At 41.1% G+C, this 9,007-nt stretch overlaps 1 long non-coding RNA gene across 1 annotated transcript; it reads left to right on the forward strand.

The window, feature by feature from the left end:
• The first annotated feature begins 392 nt into the window (after nucleotides 1-392).
• Nucleotides 393-8,540, forward strand: LOC111821253 (uncharacterized). The gene is made up of 3 exons (XR_002824708.1): nucleotides 393-443; nucleotides 6,057-6,143; nucleotides 8,425-8,540. It is a non-coding gene; the product is annotated as an uncharacterized LOC111821253 (long non-coding RNA).
• The last annotated feature ends 467 nt before the right edge of the window (nucleotides 8,541-9,007 follow it).

Genomic DNA, 9,007 nt, shown 5'->3' on the forward strand with positions numbered 1-9,007 from the left:
CAAAATAGAATCTTATTAAATTCTTGTGAGTTGGAATTGACTTGATGGGAACAGGTTTGGCTTTTTTTTTTTTTTTTTTACATGAACAACTGCAAGAATTAATGGATGGATGATTCGTCTGTACTTCGGCATCTGTTATGGCCCCTGTATACAATAAGAACTCAGTCCATCACTGGTGAATGAGTGAATGACCTCTTAGGAGCCCAGATTGGTGGTTTGTAGGTTAGCTGCAAGCTGAAAGATCTTGCATAAAGTTTTACCTAGGTTGAACCACCTGTGGGAACTTTGCTCAAATACAGGATGTGGTTGAGAGCTTCTTGCCTTCCTGTTTTCAAGGATGGGGGCTGGGGACTGAAAGTGCCTCTAATTTGTTAGTCAGTCCTGAGCAAGGGCTGCCAGACCTACAGAATCGAGAGTCGGGGGAGGAAGAAGGAAGAGAGGAGGTGAGTATCAGCCAGAGATGAGAACAAAGCTATCCTCAGGGGCTCATGCTACAGAAGATGGCTCTATATTTTGATGAATCTCATTTGCCAAGGTGCTGCTGTTCACCACACACTTTCACAGACACAGTCCAATCTTACTGCATGCTGGTGGAAGGGCCTTTGGAATCAATCTGAAGCAGATGTCAGTGTGGAGAGAATCAGAAAGCCCATCTTACTTGCTCTCGATGGGGTAAGTGGGTCTCCCAAACCAAAACCACTGCTGTCAAGTCAGTTCTAACTAACAGTGACCTTTTAGGGTTTCCAAGGCTATAAATCTTTACAGAAGCTGACTGCCACATCTTTCTTCCAGATTAAGTCTCAGTTCCTCTTAAATGTCTGATGTATTTGCGTCTGAAAGACCCTTTCCAGCTAGTCTGAGTGGAGCATAGAAGGTATTGGAAGCGAGTTGGCAAAGAACACTTATCAAAGAATAAAGCACCACGAGGGAGCTGAAAGCTAAACAACCACTAGAGCTTGCATGGTGCTAGGAGACATTCAATTTAAGACCAGTCAGAGTAGAAAGTCCTTCTTGAGAAACTGAGAAATTTAAGCAGGACCTCAGGAGGATTAAACCTTAGTACAGGAGTCCTTGGGTAGTACAGTTAACACACTTGGCTGCTAACTGAAAGACTGGAGGTTCAAGTTCACCCAGAGGCACCTTGGAGGAAAGCCTGGTGATCTAGTTCCAAAAAGTCTGCCATTGAAAACTCTATGGAGCACAAGACTACTGTGACATACGTGGCGTCACCATGAGCTGGAATCTACTTTTACACTACCTCTAAAGTAAAGAAGACTCTAGACCTGACCTAACAATCTCAAACACTAGCTCCAAAATGCTTAAGTTAAAAACTAATTTGCACTGTAAACTTTCACCTAAAGCACAATTAAAAAACTAAAAAAAAAAAAGAAAAGTTCAAGTTGATCTGCAAGTAAATTAACTGCTCGCTAGGAAAAACTTTATCACTCTTTAAAGGATGATGTTATGAATTGAATTGTGTCCCCCAAAAATGTGTGTCAACTTGGCTAGGCCATGATTCCCAGTATTGTGTGGATGTCCTCCATTTTGTGACCTGATGTAATTTTCCTCTGTGTTGTAAATCCTAATCTCTGACTGTGGTTAATGAGGCAAGATTAGGTTATGTTAAAAAGGGTTTGGTTGGGATGCAACACCCTTACTCAGGTCACAGTCCTGATCAGATATAAGGGGTGTGGCCTGCATCATCTTTTGTCTCACAAGAGATTAAAGGAGTGAGAAGTAAGCAGAGAGACAAGGGACCTCATGCCACCAAGAAAGTAACACTAGGAGGGAACATGTCTTTTGGACTCGGGGTCCCTGTGCTAAGAAGCTCCTAGACCAGGGGAAGATTGATGACAAAGACCTTCCTCCAGAGCCGACAAAGAGAGACAGCCTTCCCCTGGAGCCGGTGCCCCAAATTCAGACTTCTAGCCTTCCAGACTGTGAGAGAATGAACTTCTGTTTGTTAAAGTCATCCACTTGTGGTATTTCTATTATAGCAGCACTAGATAACTAAGACGGATGACAACAACATCTAAACATTTGATACATAACATTCACAATGTTCAACATCCAATAAAAAATTACTAGATATGAAAAGAAACAGGAAAATGTGATCCATAACTAGGAGAAAAATGTGTCAATTGAAACAGATCCAGAATAACAGAGATTTACATACAAGAGCTTTGAAGCAGCTATTATAAATATGTCCAAAGGTTTAAAAGAAAACATGAATATAATGAAGTGAGAAATAAAAGCCATAAAAAAATGGAGCTTCCTTATAGCTCAGTAATGAAGTCACTCTTGAGGTTCACCTTTCAGCCAAAGATTAGACAGATCCATAAAACAAAACAAGACTAAATGGGCACACCAGCCCAGGGGCAAGGACGACAAGGCAAAAGGGGACAGGAAAGCTGGTAATACAGAACCCAGGGTGGAGAAGGGGAGAGTGTTGACATGTGGTGGGGTTGGCAACCAATGTCACAAAACATTGTGTGTATTAGTTGTTTAATGAGAAACTTGTTTGCTCTGTAAACCTTCATCTAAAGTACAAATTTAAAAAAAGTTGTACATCTGTAAAAAGTTGAATTGGCAAAAGTTGTGTGATTGATATATTTACAACAATGACAAAAAAAAAGAGTAGCTGCTGAGTCTGCTTATTTACAACCAAAAACCTCAAGGGATCTGGTTTCTTGGTTTGGAGGTTTAGGGTCATGGCTTCATGGGACTTCCCAGTTAACTGGCCTAATAACATGTTTAGTGCTTCTGTTCTATCTCCTAGTTTGTTGCATAGAGCCTGGGGTCTTAAAAGCTTGCAAGCAGCCATCCAAGGCACAATTGGTCCCTCTTCACATGGAACAACAAAGGAAGAAGGAGAGTCAGGAATAGAAGGAGAATATGGAATGTGTGACTAATTGCCTCCATGAACAACTGCCTCCTTTGCCAAGAGACCAGATGAACTGGATGGTGCCCAGCTATCATTGCTGAACATTTTGATCAAAGATTCCATAGAAGAATCCTGATTGAAAGGTGGAAAATACAGAACAGAATTTCAAATTCTCATGGACTCAAGACTTCGTGGAGCCATGAAGGCTGGATGAACCCCTGAAACTATTGCCCTGAGATAATCTTTAAACCTCAAACTAAAAATATACCCTGAAGTCTTCTTAAAACCAAACAACAGTCTAGCTTAACTAGTAAAAAAATGTCTGTCTTGAGCATTATACTCTTTTAAGAACTATCTATACGGGATCAAATTGACAACAGCATCTCAAAAGATTAGATATAAACCTTAGGGGGCAGTAAATTTATATTATTGAGGAAGGAACACCTCAGAAAAGGAGGATGAGAATGATTATACAACTGGAAGAAAGTAATCAATGTCACTAAATGGTACATGCAGAAACTGTTGAATTGGTGTATGTTTTGCTGTGTATATTCTCAACAACAACAACATAAATAAAATTTTTTAAAAAAGAAGCTTCAAGCGCTGAAAAATCCAATATTTAAAATGAAAAATTTACTGGATGGGCTTAACAATAGATTAAATCCTGCAGAAGACTGTATCAGTGAACTTGAAGACAGAGTAATAGAAGCTATCTACACCATAGAAAACGAGAGGAATAAAAGGCTAGAATAGAAAAAATGAACAGAGTCTCAGTGATCTTTGGGGCAATATCAGGAGGTCCAATATACTCATATAACTGGAGTCCCAGAAAAAATTCGTGGAACTAAAGTAAAAGTATATCACTTCACTTAATCCTCACAACAACTCAATAAAGTAGGTGCTATTATTATGGTCCTTTAACAGCAGAAAAACCTGAGACTCGGAAAGGTTATTGTACAAATAATAAATGGCAAGACCAGGATTTGAATCCACTGTGGAGCTAAATCACATAGATGCCCTGTAAGTCATTTTAAGGACTTTGGCTTCTACTCTGAATAACATGGGAAACCATTGTAGGGTTTTGATCAGAGAAGTGATACTATCTGACTTAGATTTTAATTGGATCATTCTGGCTGCTGGGTTGAAAATAGGCAGAAGAGGGAAGGGATAGACACATATGGTCCCATTAGGAGAATTCTGCAATATTCTGGGTGAGAGATAATGTGGCTTAGACCAGATTGATGACAGGAGGAACAGTGAGAAGTGATTGAAATATAGATCATATTTTGATGATAGAATGGGCTAGATTTGTTGATGCACAAGATTTGGAATCAAGAGTGTTGCCAAGATGTATGGCCTGAGCCATTAACTGTTTCCTGAGGGCAAGTACTAAGTATCAGTTAGGACTGCATTTAGGTTATGTATACATAACAGAAAACCCAACTACAATGACTTAAACAAATGGAGGTTTATTTGTTTCACATAACTGGTTAGACCAAGGCTGGTTGCTCAGCTGCTCAAAGTTGCCACTGGTATTCCTGACTCTTGCTATCTTTCTGTTAAACCATACTGTAACAGATTGTTTGTCCTTTTTCTTTTGCCTCATGGTCCCAAGATGGCTGTATTTCAGAAAAGAAAAAATGACAAAGGGACAAAAGTGGCCCTGCCAGTTGAGTTGCTTTCTTTTTACCCAGAAAGTAAAAGCTTTCCTAGAAGCTACAACCAGAAAACTTCCCCTTATACTTCATTGGCTAGAATTAGGTCATGTAACCAAATTAAGAAGAATAAGATTACTATGTTCTTGTTTAGGCAAATTACAATTCATTTCTCATGGCCAGGGTAAGGGGTCTCCCCTTCCTAAAGTCAAAAGATTGGAATTCTTTCAGCAGGGAAGAAGTAGCATGGTGGTGGGCTGGTGATGGACAATTTCTACACCTGAAGTTGCCTGTTATTTGGAATTTTGTTGCAAAGTAATTCCCTCCTTCCCTTTTCCATTGTGTCTAGTGCTTGACTTGAGGGGTATATAATAAACACGTATTGATACGATGCCAACACAATGGCACGGTGATTATGGAAGACTTCATAAATAAGCTAATGGAAAGAAGGACATAAAGGGATATGGGGTGGGGGTCATGGTTTCCGGTCATAAATAATGGCCTGTGAAGGGAGCAGTGCACTGGGGACCAGTGAAGTCTGTGCAGAACATGGTGGGCCCAATTGGCTGTCTCGTTCATACTATGTATGGCATCTTGAGAAACAAGGGAAGTGTGGAGTGAAAAACTAATGTATCTCCGAGGGGAAAAAAAGAAAGCATGGTATTTTAAAAGCTAGAGGCAGAATTTCTCTTGGAGAGCTCTTCTTTTTTTTTTAAGCAAAACACTTGGATTGTCACTTATTTCTGAAAAATTAGATCCTAGAAACTGGTCTGAGAGCAAAAATGAAACAAAACTAAATTCCTCTGCAAAATAAAGTAAGAGAATTTTGAGATTCAGCTGGGAGTGCAAGAGGAGTGGGGAAGGGTCCCGGGTAACTGGGAAGGAAAGGAAAAAAAATTAAAATGGACGGGTCCTCACAGCCAGAGGGCATTATGCACTCTCTCCACCTTCCAGGGAAGGGGCCACACAGCTTTCAAGCAGCAGAGCCAGGATTTTAAATGCAGAAATTCCTGACTTAACATCCAGTGTTGTTGCTGCCTGCAGTCTGTTACCCAGACTTAACAGGAAGGAGTTTGGATTTGACCTGGGAGGCAGTTGGTCCGTCATTTACAAACCCTCCCATCTCCATCTACAGAAAGACTTTGAGGTGAGGGCCCATGTGTGAACTGGGGTATCGGGTGCTCTGGCAGGAAGTCCCACAACGACTTTAGGGAACAGGCAGTTTCCTCTGGTTAGTGCTGTGCGTGACTGTTTCACCCTTCCTCAGAACAAGCTGTAAACGACCTTAACCTCCTACCCCTCCTGCAACCAGGCCTCTGTTGCTAGGACAACCAGTACTTTCAACTTCCTGATAAAAAGAGAACCGGTACCTGGGCCTATAGAATACACACAATTTGCATTTGGCTTCCTTAATATATCACCAAATAAAGGAAAGAAAGCAAAACAAAGCGGTTTTTAGTCACATGGCCTGATTCACTCTGGGAATCTGATGCTTATGGTTTCTCATGTATTTACAGTTTGATTGCTGCTCAGCCCTCACACTTCTCGTGCTGTGGTCAGTTAGACGCTGATTACTACTACATTCTGCTTCCTCTCAGCTGCAGGTATGCTAGTGAGCTCTATTGTATATACCCATTGAAGTGTAAAGCAATAATATTAGCTCAAATGTTCAAATTATTCAAAAAATTTTCATATTTAATATCTCCTTTGATCTTCAAAAGAACCGTGTGGGTATGTAGGGTTTGAAAACACCTCTGCAGGCTGAGATGGTATCTCTAACAAGTATGAAGACTTGCTAGAGTAAGACTTAAAGGTGGAGGAGAGGCGGAGAAATGATGAAGCAGGCTGGAGCCCTTTTGGCTCTTAGGAAAGTCTGATAAGGGCTTTTTTTTTTAATTGTTGTAGTTTAAATGAAGTTTATGTTTCAAGTTGGTCTCCCATACAAAATTTTATACATACATTGTTACGTGACCCTAACTGCTCGCCCCATTCTGCGACAGCACACTCCTCCTTGCTGCCCCTGATTCCCCATGTGATAAGGGCATTATTATAGACTGAATTGTGTCCCCTAAAAATATGTGTTGTAGTCCTAACCCCTGTACCTACCTATAAATATGACCCTGCTTGGAAATAGGGGTTTTCCTTTTTATGTTAATGAGGTCATACTGATGTAGCGTGGGTCCTAAACCTAAGCACTTCTAAGTGGTGTCATTAAAAGAGCAGAAAGGATACAGAGATATACAAACAGGGGTAAGACAGATGCCACATAAGGACCTTTCTACAAGCAAAACAATGCCAATGATTGCTGGGAGACACCAGAAACTAGGAGAGTGGCCACATAGAAGGAATCGACATAGCCAAGACCCTGATTTGGACTTTAAGCCTCCAGAACTGTAAGAAAATACATTTCTGTTGTTTAAAGACACCGACTTGTGGTATTTGTGTTATGGGAGCACACGGAAACTAAGACAGGCATCCACCTAAAGCTGAGGCTGGCCCTTACCCCAGTGAGTATGTAACTCCATAGTGCAAGCTCCCTGGGGGCACGGAGTTTGAGTGGCTCTATTCTGCAGCATTCAGTTTCAAGCTAGGTGTTAATATGGTTCAAATAATTAAATAGACATGCAAGAACCTATGTGAGTGTGTATACATAAGTACACACATCTGTGTGCATCCGTCTTTTTAAATAAGACATGAGACATAAGACAAAAGGTTATTCTCTGCAGGAGCCAAAAGGTAAGAAAAGGAGAGCAGTCCTTGAGACCCAAGTGGGGGGCATGATTGTGAGGATGATGCCAATCCTGTCAAACACCTGTCTCTCTTCCCTCCAGGCTTATGCCCACTGCGACCCTGTCCCTTTCTTCCATTTTCTTGGCTTCCGCTACACGCCTTGGTCACTAAGCCGACAGCCCTTATGTGTCACTAAGTTGTTCAGCACTGCTCCTTCCTGGGCTGGGCAGGGGCAAGAGGAGAGAAGGGGAATCATGGTGCATGGGAGGCATACCTTCTTGGGTTTTATCATCAGGGTGGATGTGAACATCTGGGGGTTGGTGGCTTTAATCAGTCAATTAATGAGTGTTGACTGATCTCTTGTGTGTGCCCTGGTGCCAAGTGCTCAATGCTCTCTGTTGTCTTTGCTCATTAAGTGAAAAAACAAACAAACAAACAAACAAAAAACGGGAAAAATAAATAAATGAATGAAGACTTATCCCTCAGGTAGGTCCCTTCTGATATGGATTAAATTGTGTTCCCAACACATATGTGTTGGGATCCTAACCCCTATACCTGTGGATGTAATCCCATTTGGGAATAATTTTTCTTTTTTTTATGTGAATAAGGCCCTATCAGTGTAGGGTGTGCCTTAGACCTAATCACTTCTGAGTAACAATGAGCAATGTAGACACAGAGACAAGCAAGCACACACAGGGGTAGATGTTACATAAGGATCACCAAGGAACCGAGGAATGGAGGGGCTACCGAAGCTGAGACAAGGATCTTCCCCCAGAGCTGACAGAGAGTAGCCCTTCCCCTAGAGCCAGTGCACTGAATTCAGACATCTAGCCTCCTGAACTGTGAGAAAATAAATTTCTGTTCCTTAAAGCCACCGATTTGTGGTATTTCTTTTACAGCAGGACTAGATAACTAAGACAGCTTCCTCAGGCTGAAAGTAGGTGCTTGGATACCTGCCTCCTGGGCTCTGCTCTCGACAGCCACTAACTAGCTATACAATGATGAGGCTTCACTCACTGACTAGCAGGCTCCAAGTTCTCTAGGTGGCGATTTTCCCACTGGTGAGACTGTGCCAGCAGAGGTTCCAGCACTCGGGGACAGAGTGGAGCATGCTAATGCTTCTCATTCTGTTCCTTCTGACTTGACACTCTATAGTTCTAGGTGCTTTCTGTCAGTAAATGACCAAGTATTGTGGTTCGGAAGACAAATGAAAGGCAGACGTGCAAAGAGGATGGAGAATACAAGCAGGCAATAAGGAGATTTCATTGCAATTCAGGTAAGAAGAAGAGAATTTCAATTTAAATTAGTCAGTGAAAATTCTGGCAAGAAGAGAATTCAATTCAAACTAGTCAATTAAAATTCTTGTAGATGACATCTTGGTAAAAGTGCTAGAAAAGGTTACTCTTCACAAAAATAAAAACAGTGATAGAAGATGCACTACATAGCAAGAAAAGATGTGGGCTTGAAAAGTCTTCTTACTATAAGAAGAGTTTGGCTTATTAATTTATGGCTCATCTAGAATGATCCCGGAATTAACGCTCACGCCTTGTGTTCACATCCAGAGTCTCAGACCAAACCCTGATTCTGATTTTTTTTTTTTAAATATTTTATTGTACTTCAGGTGAAGGCTTACAGAACAGATAGTTTCTCATGTAACAGTAGCACACATGCTGTTTTATGACATTGGTTAACAACCCCACAACATTTTAACCCTCTAAATTCTCAACTTTTTTTTTTT

Source organism: Trichechus manatus, unplaced genomic scaffold, assembly GCF_000243295.1.
Source record: "Trichechus manatus latirostris isolate Lorelei unplaced genomic scaffold, TriManLat1.0 scaffold00073, whole genome shotgun sequence".
Taxonomy (NCBI): Eukaryota; Metazoa; Chordata; class Mammalia; order Sirenia; family Trichechidae; genus Trichechus; species Trichechus manatus.